Source organism: Macaca thibetana, chromosome 13 (genome assembly GCF_024542745.1).
Source record: "Macaca thibetana thibetana isolate TM-01 chromosome 13, ASM2454274v1, whole genome shotgun sequence".
Taxonomy (NCBI): Eukaryota; Metazoa; Chordata; class Mammalia; order Primates; family Cercopithecidae; genus Macaca; species Macaca thibetana.
This window is the reverse complement of record NC_065590.1, coordinates 102,045,579-102,061,349: the sequence shown is the minus strand read 5'-3', so window position 1 is coordinate 102,061,349 and position 15,771 is coordinate 102,045,579. Positions and strand designations below refer to the sequence as shown.

Here is a 15,771-nt window from a genome sequence, read left to right as displayed (position 1 = left end):
GCTCACTTCTCACCAAGTGGATGGTGTAAACCATTCATGAGGTATCTGCCCCCACGATCCAAACATTTCCCAGCCGGCCCCACCTCTGACACTGGTGATTGCATTTCAGCATGAGATTTGGGAGGGACGAATGTCAAAACCATACCAGATACCTTGTGTTTACTTTTAGCTTAGATTATACTTGGGTTTTAGAGTAACTTAATCATTATTTGACTTCCTGTACTACTTAGTTGATATATTTTAGGTTCATTTATTTCTACTTTTACAGATTGTTTTCTTTTTCATTCTTAAAAAAATTATATAATATTTTTCATGGTTTTAGAGTCCTCCAGCTATTTTGTAACACCATCTTAATATTTATATTATTTGCAATCATTGTATATATGATATTATACATTTGTGTGTGTTCATGCCAGTATATCTCACTTGACCAGGAACTAAGTGGGGTCAGGTTCCGTGTCTATATATAGCAAAGTAGTTGGCAAGAGAGAAAGTTCTAAACTTAGACGTGAGTCGTGTGTGTGTGTGTGTGTGTGTGTGTGATGTGAATACAAGAATGAAACAGTTGTACATCAGAAAGGTAAACTTGTAGTGTTCATTTCTGGAATACATAACATGTGTGTTGATCTCAATAAAGACTAGGAATATAGGTTGCTGGGGTATATTTGGAATCACTGGGTGTTCTTCCATGCCGAAAAGTGAAAAAAATTAGTGCTGAGTTAGGTAAAATGAACACATCTTAGAAGAATGAAGATGGGATATTAGCTGTGCAGGGCTTTTTGAAATTAGAACCTCAATGGTCAAGCTCTACAACTCCAGTTAGACAGATCTGGATTCAAATCCTAGCCCAGCTCTACCTCTGAATAAATATATAATATTGGACAAGTTATCTACATTTTCTCTAACCCAAATTCCCTTATTATGCAATGGAGACAGTAAAAATTCCTGCCTCTTAAGGTTGCTGTGAGGAATCTGTGATAAAATAAATATAATGTGCTTATCACAGGGCTATGAACATAGAAATTAAGTAGTTATTACTAAAGAACTCTTATTACCACCATCATCATAATTATCTACTGCTACTGCTAATACTACTATTTACCACACTGTTTTTAAATGCACTTCAAATTTATTAACTAAGGTAGTAGTTCTACCTTAATGACAAGTACATGACTCCACATTTAATGCCTAAGGTAGTAATTCTCAACCTTTACTGTACTTGGAAGCGGGGGAGGGACCTAAAAAGTACAGATGCCCAGTTGCCACCCCTGAAGATCTGTTGTCCTTGCTCTACAGTGTGGACCACGCGTGGGGTTTGAAAAGCTCTCAGGTGATGATAACGTAGCACTAGGATGGGGGAAAACTGCTGAAGGCCTTCAGATTTCAAACGATCAAGTGAGAAGCTGTTTGTTAACATTTGACTTATTCATTTATAGGCACAATTCTGCCTGGCAGTTTGTGAAAAGTCAAAATAATCAAAATCAATTTCCATTAAGAGCACTATGCACACCCTAGCTAGGATTCAGGGACACCCTTTTTCTTTCTGCCATTCTCTATCTGCTAATCTGCTAACTATGGATAAAGGTTTTCATTATCAGTAAAAAACCACTTGTGACTCAGGCTAAAGTACCAGTGAATCCCATTCACATCATATGAAATAAAGGTAAAATGAATCAGTACTCCCAGGGACTAACATCCCGAGGTCAGTGAAGACCATTCTGCTTAGGAAAAAATAGATATGAGGCACATTATCTCCTGTCCCAGCTATTGTGTTAATCTCTAAGTTTGATACACGTTAAGAATGAATCCTTAAAAAGAAAAAAGCACGCAGTTCAACCCCCTGCACCAGCATGAGCTGAATCTCTAAGTGCCGTTGTGCTTTGTATTTTTTCGTCTTATTCTTCCTAATGAACGTAAAAGCATTGAGGCTCAGAACGCAACTAGGATAATCAATAAGGACCTTTACAAACAACTCAGGCATTTTAAAGCTCCTCATCATTACAATGGAGACATAATTACATAAAAATTTTAAAAACCCACAGCAGGGCAGTGCAAGTATTACTGTAGTACCTTAGCTTTAAAATCAGATCCTGGGCTGGGTCCTACATTTATGATTCATTAATTTTACTCGTGATTTTCACATGAACATAGTTTTCAATGCTGAACAGGCACAAGGCAGCACCATCATCGATGCAGCAGGCTGGACCATGCCCCTCTCTGCTTACTCCACGTGTGTGCCGCAGGACAGCTAAGGATGGGGAACTGGAAGGCTGAAACTATTTTCTTCAGCTCTGTTTGAAAAGTAAACAAACTGTATCATTTAGAAGAAAAATTCAAGAACTTCTGATTTCTCTTTAGGCCACTGTACTTGCACATCTGCTTAATTTTCGGTTCATTGAGAAGCCTAGTTTTGAGTTGTAAAGATTCAAGGACAATAGTAAGTCGTATCTTTTGAAAGATCTGAATAATAAGAATCAACGTCACCGGAATTTTACTCCATTCCATAAATGTGTAGATATAGATATAGATACAGATGACTTCTTTTTTTGATTTCTGGCATTGGAACCAGGCTCCATATTAAGAAAAAACTGAGCTAATAGTGCAATGAGGAATAACTAAACTTATTTGTCACATGAGCAAACTTTAAGAAGAGAGCCCACACGGCACCAGACATTCAGGACTGGATCTGGATTATTGCTAGTGGACTCTCATCAGAAAGCCATTGACATGAACACAGATTCCCATCAATGAGTTCCTTACACACAATGAGTAATCATTGCACATAATGTGTAATCTTACATGTAATGTGTCTCATTAGAAACAGAATATCTTGAGATACGCTATATATAAATGGCATGTCAACATAGTTGGTGGAAGATTAATATTGTTTTGTGGGTGGTCCTAATAAGTTGTCCAGGGTGTTACATATCACTGACTGTAGAATTCCCTTGGATTTACCATTTACAGTGTTATCGACCACAAGTAGCAGTGGATGAAGACATGGTAGAATTGTTGGCACTGAACCCTGACTCAAAGTTTCCTTCTCCACTGCCATTCTCAGGGCTTGAAATGAAGCTTTGGGGTCCCCGAGACTCCCCTCTTAAGATATGTAGAAAATTAGAATATGCCACCTCAAAATATGCCTCTTTTGCCTAAGGATTGTTGAGCTCAAGGCAATTAAGAAACAGCAGATGCAAGAGTGCTCTCTGCATTGCCTGTTTGCCTAAATGCAGGGAACTGATTTACGAAGACCAGAGATATTCCACCTCCCTTTCTACAAGGGAAAACAAAGGTTAACCCCCTTAAGGCAAGTTTAGACCCTTTCTGGCTTGGAGAAAGGCAGAAAAAACTCATCTGCCAGTTATCTGCCTTCCCAAGGGTTGCCACCCCCAGGAACTCAGATTCCTTTCCCATGTCTTGCCATTTGTCTAAAAATTTACTGCTCTTTGTTGAGGATGCTACATAAGCTGGAAATCAGAGCCATCTTACTGAAAATGTCTCACTCCCTAGGCATCTCTCATGTATATGTGAAATATGCATGTTCGTAAACTTCTGTTTGTCTTTCACTTGTTAGTCTGTCTTTTGTTATAGGGGTTCATTTCAATGAAAAACTCATGATAATTAAGGAAAAAAGTATTTTTCTTCTCCCACTAGATGCAAATACTCCAGGAAAGAAAAAGGAAAGGAAATGGGAGCAAAGTAAAACATAAATATTTCCATACTCAATTTCCAGCAAACTGAGGCATAGAAGCTCATCACTGACTTGTCATTTCGTTGGAAAATACAGTTGCATATCTAGACCTTGCTTTCCAAGCTCAGTCACTCACCTTGCTACACGCACTAATATTTCTGCTCTGTTGCTGCCTCTCCCTCAGTGGCAGACTATTTTTTCATCTCAGTGTCCCTAGTGCCAAGTAAAAGCACTATGACTTTTTAGATGCTGAAAGCATGTTGAACTAAACCATGTTTGTTAAAAATAGCAATGTTACCCATTTCCCTATGTAGATCACTATAGATAATGCCATTCAAACTTTAAGACAATGCTGTATATATTGTCCTTGCTTTCATGGGGAAAAGCTCAATACTGCCTTTCAGCAAAGGGCCAGGTTGCTTCTCATCACAGACCTGGGGCTTCCATGTGCTACCTTCCCACAGTGTTTCACTGAAGAATGATGGGAAAAACATGGCGAAGGGTGCAGAATGCAGAGCTGAGGTTAGCACTTTGACGGCAATTTTATCTTTCCTATATTCCTCAGTTTTCTGAGATGCTGTATCTTTTACAAGAAAAACTTTTTTTTACCATGATCATTTTCAGATGTAGATTTTCTCTTTTAGAGTTTCTCTAACGTGCTGAATCCTGCATTCTTGCAAGTAAGGTATGGCAGCTTGAAAACGTGAAACATGGCATTTTCCTGAATTCTACATAGTTGTTAGTGTTGCGGCAAATGTATAAAATGCCACACTCTATGTGTTGTGTTTTGAAGCTCTGGTACTGTCATTTATAAAGATGTCCTTGCTTCCAATGTGCACTACGTATTGTAACTCAGAGAGGTATGAGTTTCCTGGAAGCCAGAGTGCCTTAGCTGGCTATCTCACTCACAGCATGGGGACCCACAGAGAAACCCAGGAGATTGTTAGTAGTTTGGCACTACCTTGGCATAAGACTTGTTGGCTCAAAGGATGCAGGGAACTTGAATTCTTTCTGGGTAAATGTGAAAACTCATTTATTAGTTTCTCTGCACCAATGCCTACATATAAAACATTGTTTCAAATGACAGAGGCTGTCACCATGTGGAGTAGAAACAGTCCTCCTCTTTACTCCTTTCTGTAGCATCTTCTTTTCATCTCAGCATATTCCTACCTCTCAGAGACATGGCATAGGACCTAGGCTAGAGAAAGCAAAACGTTTCCATTAACTTCTGCAGATTTCCTGTGCTAGTCAGAGTTTCTGAGAATCAAAGAGGATAAGTCATCTCCTTGGGTAGGAGTCTCTCGCTATCCTAGAAAAGGTGGGAAATTGTGATTTGGAGGTGCATATCTTTGGAACCAAACAGCTGATGGGTGGACCAATGTCTTGAATACTGTCTTACTCTACTACTATTCAATCTAGCAATCCCATCACTGGGTATATACCCAGAGGGAAATAATTTATTCTATCAGAAAGGTACTTGCACTCATAGGTTCTTTGCGGAGTGATTTACAATAGCAGGGACATAAAGTCAATCTAAGTGCCCATCAGCAGTGGATTGAATAAAGAAAATGTGGTGGACTTACACCACGAACGACTATGCAACCATAAAAAAGAATAAAACCAAGTCCTTTGCAGCAACATAAATGGAGCTTACCAGCATAAGAACAGAAAACCAAATACGGCATGTTCTCACCTATAACAGGGAGCTAAGCATTGAATAAACATGAACATAAATATGAGAACAATAGATATTGGGGATCACTAGATGGAGGTTGGAGGTAGAGAGGATGTAGGCTGAAGAACCACCTATTGGAAACTATGCTTACTGCCTGGGTGGCGAGAGCATTGGAATCCCAAGTCTCAATGTCATACAATTTACCCATGAAACAAACCTGCATGTATACCTTTTCATCTAGAATAAACTTTGAAATAAAAAAAAAATAGACTTCAAAGATCTGCACCAAACATATAGCAGACAAAATTACAAATTGTGTAAATGCCAGTTTTTACCACAAAAATCACTGGATGGTAGATACAGGAAAAAGAACATTAGACAGGATTGAAAAGTCTGGGTTTGAATCGTAGTGTGAAATTCAGATTCGCAGTAGTTTAGTTCTGCATCTGTTCACAAGCAAGAGAGAACAGGTGCTTCTGGACATATTGTTCATATATGTTCTAATTAATCTAGGCACTCTATTTGTAAGCCAATGGGGCATATCCACACAGTATAGCATATTGATTAAGTGCATGAGCGTTGATCATAGAGAGCGAGATGTAAAGACTAGCTCTGTACTCACAAGCTGTGTGATCTAAGCTACTGAGCAGATTTTCTTCATCAATAAAATATCCTTCATAACTCCAACTGCAATGATGATTATGAGGATAAATGAAAAGGAAGGCACAGGAGAACTTACCAGTGGCAGCTATTATTTTGGGATGACTATTGTACCAGATCCTCCTGCTAGGCTGAATGTGTGTTACTGCTGTTGCTCTCATTCTATTTTGTCTCACTGCCCAGCTGCTCAACTTCTAGTTTCAGAACCCAAATCTCTTCCCTCAGCAAAACACCCTCTCAGGAAATGGAACTATGGGAAACGTACTGGAACCTGAAAATGAGGAGATCACCCAATTTTCAGGTTCCAGGTCTGGGCTTTCGAGCCATGGCTGGAATTCTGAAAATTCTAAGTATACATTAACTAAATGTTAGTGCAATAAAAGGACCGATTCAGCAGCCATGGGAACTGCCTCAGTCATGGTCATAGGACCAAAGCCAGTTCACCAAGTCTTCCCTTTGCTTTTGCTGAGAATGTTGGGAAAGGGTCATTGTCTTCATGCTGAGACTTCCTGCTATTTGTAAAGAATGTACTAGGAGGTGCTGACGGGTATGGACGTTGTACATGTATGAGTCTGCAGGAAGGCAATCTCACTTGAAAGAATAATAAAGACCACCTGGATCCACTGAATTTCTACCTCAAACGTCTCAGTTTCTTGACGTATTCTATTTCATTTTTTATTTAAGTCAAATTGAATAGGTTTCTGTCATTTGTCACTAAGAGAGTTATGGCTAAGACACTTTTATTACACATCCCTCTTCTGAAACAAGACCAGGCCATTTATGATTTGTTTCTTGTTCAGAATTCTTCCCCTATCCTTTGAACTCGGTGTTAGAAGCTGGCCTCCCAAATGCCTGCGTCCAGATGGCTTAGGTGGGACTTAGGCTTGGACACAAGTTTATGATTCTCCTAGATCAGCATTTCCTGCAGTATTTATTCCATTGTAGGCAAGCTTATTATTAATTTATGTGAAAATACAAAGGCCACAGGATAGCTTAAAAATAACCTTCAAAATGAAAAAGAAAGTGGAAAAAATCACTCCGCCCAATATTAAATTCTATTATATAGCTGCATTAATTGAGACAGTGTGGTATTGGCCGAGAGACACATATATCGACTGAACAGAAGAGAAATTGACCAAAATAAATATGACCAACTGTTTTTTGATGAAAGTGCTAAGGCAATGCAATTAAAAATTAATACCCTTTTTAACAAATGGTGATGGAGCAGTTTAATATTTAGAGTTAAAAAAAAATTTTGACCTAAAATTCACAGCTCATATAATAATTAACTCAAAATAGATCTTGTACGTAAATATAAAATGTAACCTGATGAAACTTTTAGAAAAAAAATAAGAGGAAACCTTGGAGATTGAGAGTTGGGCAATATGTTCTTAGACTTGACACTAAAACAAATAATCTACGGAAGGACAAAGTAGTAAATTAGACTTCATCAAAATGAAAATCTTTGGCTCTGTAGAAAACCCCACTAACAGGATAAAAAGGCAAGCAATAGACTAGGAGAAAACACTTGTAGACTACATAGCTTTTAAGAATGAGTACCTACAAAAAATGAGCTTGGCGTGGTGGCAGGCACCTGTAGTCCCAGCTACTTGGGAGGCTGAGGCAGGAGAATGGTGTGAGTTTGCAGTGAGCCGAGATCGGGAGGTGGAGCTTGCAGTGGGTCCAGATTGTGCCACTGCACTCCAGCGTGGGCGACAGAGCGAGACTCCGTCTCAAAGAAAAAAAAGAAAAAAAAAAAAAAGAATGAGTATAAGAATGAGTATCTAGAATAGATGAAATCTTAAAGCTCAATAGTAAAAGTACAAACGTTCCAATTACAAAGTGGGTCGAAAGACATGAAGAGACATTTCACCAAAGAGGATTGTGTGAATGCTCAATAAACACGTGAAATAAAATAAAGTTCAAGATCACTGGCTGTTAGTGCACTTGTGCCTCCATAATAGCACCCACCATTGACCGGCAGCTTGAACAGCAGACGTTTATTTTCTCACAGTTCTGGGGCTGGAAGTCCAAGATCAAGCAGGATTGAATTCTCCCGAGGCCTCTCTCTGGGGCTTCATCATGGCCACCCTCCTGCATCCTGTGCAGATGGCTGCCCCTCTGGATATGTCTCCCTGGTGTCCTTATCCCTCTTCTTATAAAGGCTCACATCAGATTGGATTAGGGCCTAAACCAGAGACCTCATTTTGACTTAATTACTTCTTTCAAGGACCTGTCTCCAAATAGAACCACATTCTTAGATATTGAGGGTTAGGGTTTCAACATATGAATTTTGGAGAAACATGATTCAGCCCATAATGTTGGCCATTAGTGCAATGAAAATTAAAACCAGAGTGAGACATCACCACACACCTATGAAAACAGCTAAAATAAAAAACAGTGATGACACCCAATGCTAGTGAGGAAGCTGATAAATGGGATCACAAATACCTGGCTGGTAGGGCTGTAAAATGGACATGCACTCTGGAAAAAAAGTTTGGAAGGTTTTTGTTTTTCAATTGTTGTTTAGCTAAACATGCAACAACCGTATAAACTCAGTAATGCACACTTAGGCTTTTATCCCAGAGAAGTGAAAAAGTGTGTTCATACAAATACCCATACACAAATATCAAGGATTGTTTTATTCTTAATAGCCAAGAATAAGAAGCAACCTAGATGTCCTTAAACAGGTGACTGTTCAAACAAACTGTGGTGAACTCTACCGTGAAATATGACTCAGCAAACAAAACCAGCAGACGATTGATGCAATCAACCACCTGAATTCCTCTTCCGGAATTTGTGCTGAGTAAATAAAACCCCTCCCAGAAGGATTGTATGTAACATTTGAAACGTGTTTATAACGTGTGAAATAAGAAAACTGTAGAAACGAAAAACTAATTACTAATTGCCAAGGGTTACAGAGAAAAATGTAGGCAGGGAGCAAGGGGGTGTGGTAAAGGGCAACTGGAAAGAACTCATGGGGTGGAAATATTCTACTTCTTGGAAATGTTCTGTATCACTGGCTGTGACACTGCCGGACAGTTATTCAAGATGTTGCCTTCCGGGAAAATTCGGTAAAAGGTGGAGGATATCTCTGATATTTATGTGTTAACCTACAAATATCTCCAAATTAAAAATATAATTAAAATATCCTTGATTGTACAAGGAACTACTACAGAATGTACTTTAGCAAGAAACTGACCTCACATGGAAGAGAGCATTATTTTCCCATACTTTGAAATATTTCAGAAAAAAACTTCTAGAGAAAGGACACGTTTATCAGCTACTAACTTTAAAACAAAACTTGTAGGATTATGCTGTCAGAGAAACTTTGGAGATTTTCCAAAATTCTTATTTTACCAAACCAAAAAATAAATGACAACTTGGAGTAAATGTATATTCACCAAGATCACACAGTGAACGGGCAACTAAGCCAGGATGACGTCTCCCAGCTCCCTGGCCACAGCGACTGCCACCACACCACACTGTTTGATTTGGCTAAGCTTGAAAATTAACTACTCTTAAATTTAATATACAATATTTTTCATTTTAACTAGTTAAGTACCTACATAATGGCTTTCTCTGCATTGGAGGCCGATATAATTTGATGGATATTAGGGAAATTAAAACTTTGAAAATCCACAGCCAGCCTAGTTGGGGATACAGTGAGGAAGTGTTAGGGACAGACACCACCTGTAGGTTGTATGAGGCCAACTAGGGTGATGCAGGGACTCTGAAAGGCACACAGCTCTGTAGCTGAGATGAGCCACTACAGCTTCACTGTAACCAGCTACACAGTGAGGGAGTTGGTCAAGACCTATATTCTCAACGTGCATTATCCTGCTTTATGCTGGCACATACAAGATCTCTACCATGACTCCAGCAAGATGGGAGACAAAAAAGGGAAAGTGAGACCATGGCTATTACTTGAAGAAAGCTGTTTGTTACAAAGCAAAAGGGGAAGACCTTGCTTGCCTATAAATTGATGGTAAGAAAATGTTGACCTACATTGACTTTTAATTAATGTCTAGAACTAAAGTCTTGTAATTTCACTAACCATTCCTAATAAAAATACGTACACAAATCTAATTCTGCCTGCTATGGCACATATGGGACAGCTATGCTCCTCACGGCCTCTGCAAAGGATGTGATGCCCAAATTCAGTGGGGGAGAAGTTTCTAGGATCTATGTACCTAAGCTCCAAGCTTGAGAAGACTGGCCTCAGTTATCCTCTATGTTGTACCTAGGTGCCATAAGCTCATAGTTATTTTCCATAACCCTTATGCTCTGTGAGCAGTTTACCTATGCTCATTATTTCTTATCAGGACCTTTACATTGAAAACAAGGAGAGCAATCTGTTACTCAAAGGAACACACACAGAGACGCACACACAGCAGATGCATACATGGGCGCACACACACACACACACACACAAATATACATGCAGATGCACACAGAGATGCAGATACTGATGGGTACACACATCCACACACACAGATGCACACACAGATGTAGATGCACACACGGGTACACATACACATGCACAGGCACATACACAGATGCAGAGGCACATGGAGACACACCTACAAACATACGAATACACACAAGTACAGATACATACATGGGTACACACATGTATGCATAAATACACAGATGCAGATCCACACAAGCACACAAGCACATACACATACACAGGTACACACAACTGCAGATGTACTTGGGTACACACACATACACAATGCAAATACACAGATGCAGATGCACACAGTTACACACACATACACAAACACACAATTTCAGAAGCACATGAGTATCACACATATACACAAATACACCGATACAGATGCACACAGGTACACACTCAGATACACAAACACACAGATGCAGATGCACACAGGTACCCACACATACACATGCCCAAACACACAGATGCAGATGCACACAGGTACCCACATATACACATGCCCAAACACACAGATTGCAGATGCAGACAGGTACCCATACATACAAATACACAAATACACAATTGCAGATGCACAGAGGTACCACAAACACACACAATGTACACACAGATGCAGATACGCATGAATACACACACACATCATTGTGAAGTGTTTATTTCTAAGGTTTTTTGTTCACTAAATATGCTGTGCCAAATACTCAATGAACTCACAAATTGATACTATTAAATGAAAAAGTTTTAAGCAGCTGATTAACATTTCTCCATTTACCCATTCATGAGATCCAGTTATGAGTTAATATTAAGTACACAGTAGAGTGAAATTTACATTGAAAATGGAAACAGTAAGCTTTAGCACGGTTGAAAATCTTCTCTATATGCTGTGGAAGGAGTGTTCCTCCATAATTTATACACTGAAATCTTAACCCCAATGGAATGATGTCAGGAGCCATGCACTTTGGCAGATCATTAGGTCATGAGGATGGAGCATCCATGAGAGGGATGGGGGTCATTATAAGAAGAGAAACAAGAGACCTCGCTCTCTCTTCTCTGCCCTGGGAGACGACTGTTGATGAAGGACAGGGAGCGGAACCACCCCAGGCTCTAAGTCCTGATCGTCCTGGACTCCCCAGTTTGCATGACATTTGAGAAATAAGTTACTGTTGTTGAAACCATCTATGGTATTTTGTTAGAACAGCCTGAGTGGACTAAAATGTAAACGCAGAAAGTGAGGGGTGAATCACGACTTGAACTCCTGTCTGCCTAACCCCAAGGCCCACCTCCTCCTCTGCCATCTTGCTCCCATAATGTGCTCTTACTAAGGATCTTCATGTGCCAGGCACTGTGGTATCAACTCACCTCTCTCCAGCGTCAATGCCGTTTTCTGAATAATACAAATAAAATTACTAGACTCTTGTTTTCTCTAAGCAGAATGAAAATGGGTAGGTTACTGAGATGACGAATTATTTAAAAATGACCTACACTCTGAACTTTCACCTGCTTTGTATGCGCTGCAAAATGGTATTTTGGGTACAGGATTATGTTGCATGAGTGTCTTCATGAGCATTAATATTCTCTTTGAAAATATGGCTTTGTTGTTCATTATCTTTGAATTAAGACTAAGTCTTTCATTTCTTTTTTCTCTTATCTTTTCTCTAGCTAAAAAAAAAAGAAAGAAAGAAAGAAAAAGAAAAATCTCAACCATTAAAATACTCATCTTCCAAGACAGGAATAATAAATCTTGAAGTGGTTCATTAAATATCAAACACTTATTTCAGTTGTTTCTTCTGATTTTGGAATGCACTTTATACAAAACGCCTCTAAATGGTCAGTTTTACTGATTACACAGTGTTTATACTTGAAGGAAGTGATGATTTTGTCACACTTGCTCTGTCTCATTCAAAGACGGTCATTTAGTAACAGGCAAATGGGGTGTAGCACCCTTGGGGGCAAAGTAAGCAGGTTAAAAACGGTAGAGAAAATGGGAAATTTGAGTCATACTTTTGTTAGCCAATGTTTGACTTCCAATTACCAAGATCTCCTGCGAGCTGACTGACATGTACATGTACACAGAACTGTATGTAATTCTACGAATAACACAAAATGGTCCTATGAAGATGGGGGATACTGAAAGCCCTCATAAGTGTGTGGCACTTGGGTAAACTTTTCAAGCTTCTGACAGTCATTGACAAGATACCCTGTCTGTTCTGACCTTGCAAGGCTGCTACTGCTACACCCTCACCTCGGCACTTTTGGGCTCACTACTCACTCTCAGACTTTTCAAGAATGTTATGTTTCTACCATCACAGCTGTGCACTAACTGTCTTCCTGGCTAGAAATCCTCTTCCTCAGAATCTAGCAGGTACTTCCTACTCATCTTGCAGAGTCAGCTCTGGCTGTTCTTCCATCTTCCTTCTCCTGATAGCCAAATCGGGCTTTGCACCTTGTGATTTAATGAATGCAGAATCTGTATGATAATGATTTTAGTGTGTCCCCATCTGACCTCTTCAGAATTCTGTGAATTCTTTAGGAACAGGAGGTGTTTTTTAAAAACTTTCCAATGCCTGAAAGCATCTAATAGATGATCAGTTACCATACGTTGAATTTAATTTGTTAGATCGTAGAGTAGAAATCCAACCTCCATCTACTGACACAGAAGTAGCACCCAACCCCCTTTCCTATGCATTTTAGTTGGCCTAAAACAGACCTTTTCCTGCCAGCTGATGCTTATGTATCTTTAGGTATGAGAAATGTAAGCCTATAGCTTTATACAGTTGCCCAAAGGCTGAGGACTCAAGGAAAGCCAGAAAGGGACAGAGTTTATCTGGTTAGCCACATGAACACCATGAATATCAACTGGCAGCCTGAGTTCCCGCCTTGGTGTTCTTATCTAGTACAGGATGACCAGCTGGGTGAGCTAATTAGCCCTGGAGTCTTGCTTATCTTCTAAGTCAGCCAGCTCCCCCCCATACACCATCAATTCACAGCTGTAAAAAATGCTATAGCACGAAAGAAAATACTTCACAAAAAAATGTGCTTTGTAGATTTTAATAAGGATTACACATGGCCTGTGAAGGAGAATTAGGTAGAAAACACAGGAGCGGTGTGTGTCCTGCAATTAATGTGGTTTTTGTTGTTTGTGTTTTTGTTGTTGACACACAGATCAGGAGAGATTTGTGTCCAGAGAATGATAAACGTAAAAGCCAAACGTTTTCTGCATTTTGATCGTATTCTCTTATATTCTTTTCAAAAATACACTAGAGGTTATGCTTAAAAGAGATCTTTGGATGCAATCATCTATATATCTCTTAGAATATTCCCAGAGATTGCTTTTAAATGTTCTGCCCTTATTTCAGATGCCCTTAGAAAATAAATGATAGTGGTATAGAGTTAGGAGGAACCATGGAGTTCATCTGACCTGAGCTGCTCCCCTCTACATTTTCCTAAAAATGGTGATGCAAGTTAAAAACAGTAAATTACAATATAAAATTATTTCCTTTGAAAATGGAATAGAAAACTGCAGAGATGTAAATGGTGCACATTTGCCCTAATGCAAAAATTGCCAACACGTAATTCATATTATAGCCTGATTGTAAGTTGCGCACTTAGATGCCTCTTGAATAGTGGAGTTTAAAAAATAAAAGCAAAACAAGCCATTAAATATGGCAAATGGCTTTCTCTATTGATTTCTCTTTTAATCTGTTAAGTAAAGCAAATTCCAAGACAATTTCTATTATGCACATATTTGATAATTACTTGAAGTTTTAAAAATGAAAGAATATAAATTAAATTACATCAAGCACCTCATGCAGTAGACTATGTCCTTTATGCTTTTATTTATACTACCTCATTGTATATAAAAGGTTCATGTAAATACTAAGGAGGATGGGTTTGTTCCCATAATATTTAACTTTTGTCTACACATTTTATAGTTCACATTAATTAGTCAAAGTGCGATTTTCCAATCTCAATTTGCCTAACATGGAAATTAATGAAAGCTTTTATATATTTTATTTCAGATATTTAAAAAATGATATTGACTTTGCAATTCAACTTGCAGAGACTACTTCATAAGGAAACGAGGAAGAAAAAGACAAGAACAAAAAAATCCCACTTTCCTCTTTTAAAAACGATCATTATTTAGGCTATAGATTATTCTATAAAAATATGTACCAATTAAGTATGCATTGCTTTCATCCATATAATTTGTATTGATTGTACAAAAATGAAACTCTGTATGTAAATATAAGTACTTGATGCACTTTGGGCTTGAAAACAGCAATGAGATACACAGACATGAAATAGGAATGAAATGAAGAACAAACACAAACCAATCAGAGATTACATTTAAATATTCTCACACCTTATGAATCAGTGAAAGGCACTGTATATACTGAACAGAGCTGTGTTATTATAATGTAATATAAATACAGTTTCCAAACACTTCTATGGCCAGTTACATGCCAAGGATGCAAATTTGATTAATGTAAACCTGATTACTATGCTTTGAGAGAATTTGTGGCTTGGTGGAAAAGAGTTAAGGATTTGGACAAAGATGTCCTTAAAATAACTATTATAATGGAGGTAAGTACACTTGTGAGATGGTGCACCTAGACTTCTCACTGTGGATGTAGCCCTTCAACTGAGACCCAGGAGGCCTAGGACTACCACAATCAACCGCAAGCAGTGTTCTTTCTTTCTTTAATTTAGGAAGGCTTCTTGTTTGGGCAGAATGCATGAAGACACCACTGTAAGAAAATAAAGATCATATTTTCATGTAGTTTGACTTTACTGAGTGGGCGTGGCCTCCCTAGGATGGCTGCCGCCTTCCCTGTTTTTTCTTGCCAGGTTGACCCCTCCTGGATACTCGAAGGGCCTCTACCTGTTCTCCTATCTGACTTCTGTCTCTGCAGAGCCCATTCTTAGCTACTCACTCAAATGTTGCTTCTCACTAAGGCCAGACCCGGACCATGCCTGGGTCCTGAACCAACTCTCTACAGTGTCTCCTGGGAAGAAAGGGTCTCTGGATACCAAACTTTATCACACCTCAGCTGGGACCATGTGCCAACCACTTCCTTAACTCAACAGTTTAGACTGGCATTCACTGCTGGCCTCTAATTCAATAGCATGCATAGTTCCAAAATCAATAAGTCAAATATACTTGTCTTAAAAAAAAAAAAAAAGAAAAGAAAAGAAAAAGAAAAAAAAAAAAGAAAAGGCTTTTGCTTATTAGGGTCAAAGTATAATCAAATGAAGACCAGGCCTGAAGAATCCCTGAACAGACAA

At 38.8% G+C, this 15,771-nt stretch overlaps 1 long non-coding RNA gene across 4 annotated transcripts in view; it reads right to left on the bottom strand.

Moving 5' to 3' along the window:
• Window positions 1-15,771, bottom strand: part of LOC126933481 (uncharacterized) — a 46,689-nt gene that overhangs the window by 14,963 nt on the left and 15,955 nt on the right. Inside the window, exon 5 of one of the 4 annotated variants that reach the window (XR_007718630.1) lies at window positions 2,071-2,291. The exons of 2 other annotated variants lie outside the window; for them this stretch is intronic. This is a non-coding gene — a long non-coding RNA (uncharacterized LOC126933481). Of the gene's footprint in view, window positions 1-2,070; window positions 2,292-14,659; window positions 15,234-15,771 lie in introns of those variants that run through there. One more of the 4 variants, XR_007718632.1, reaches the window with a different exon arrangement.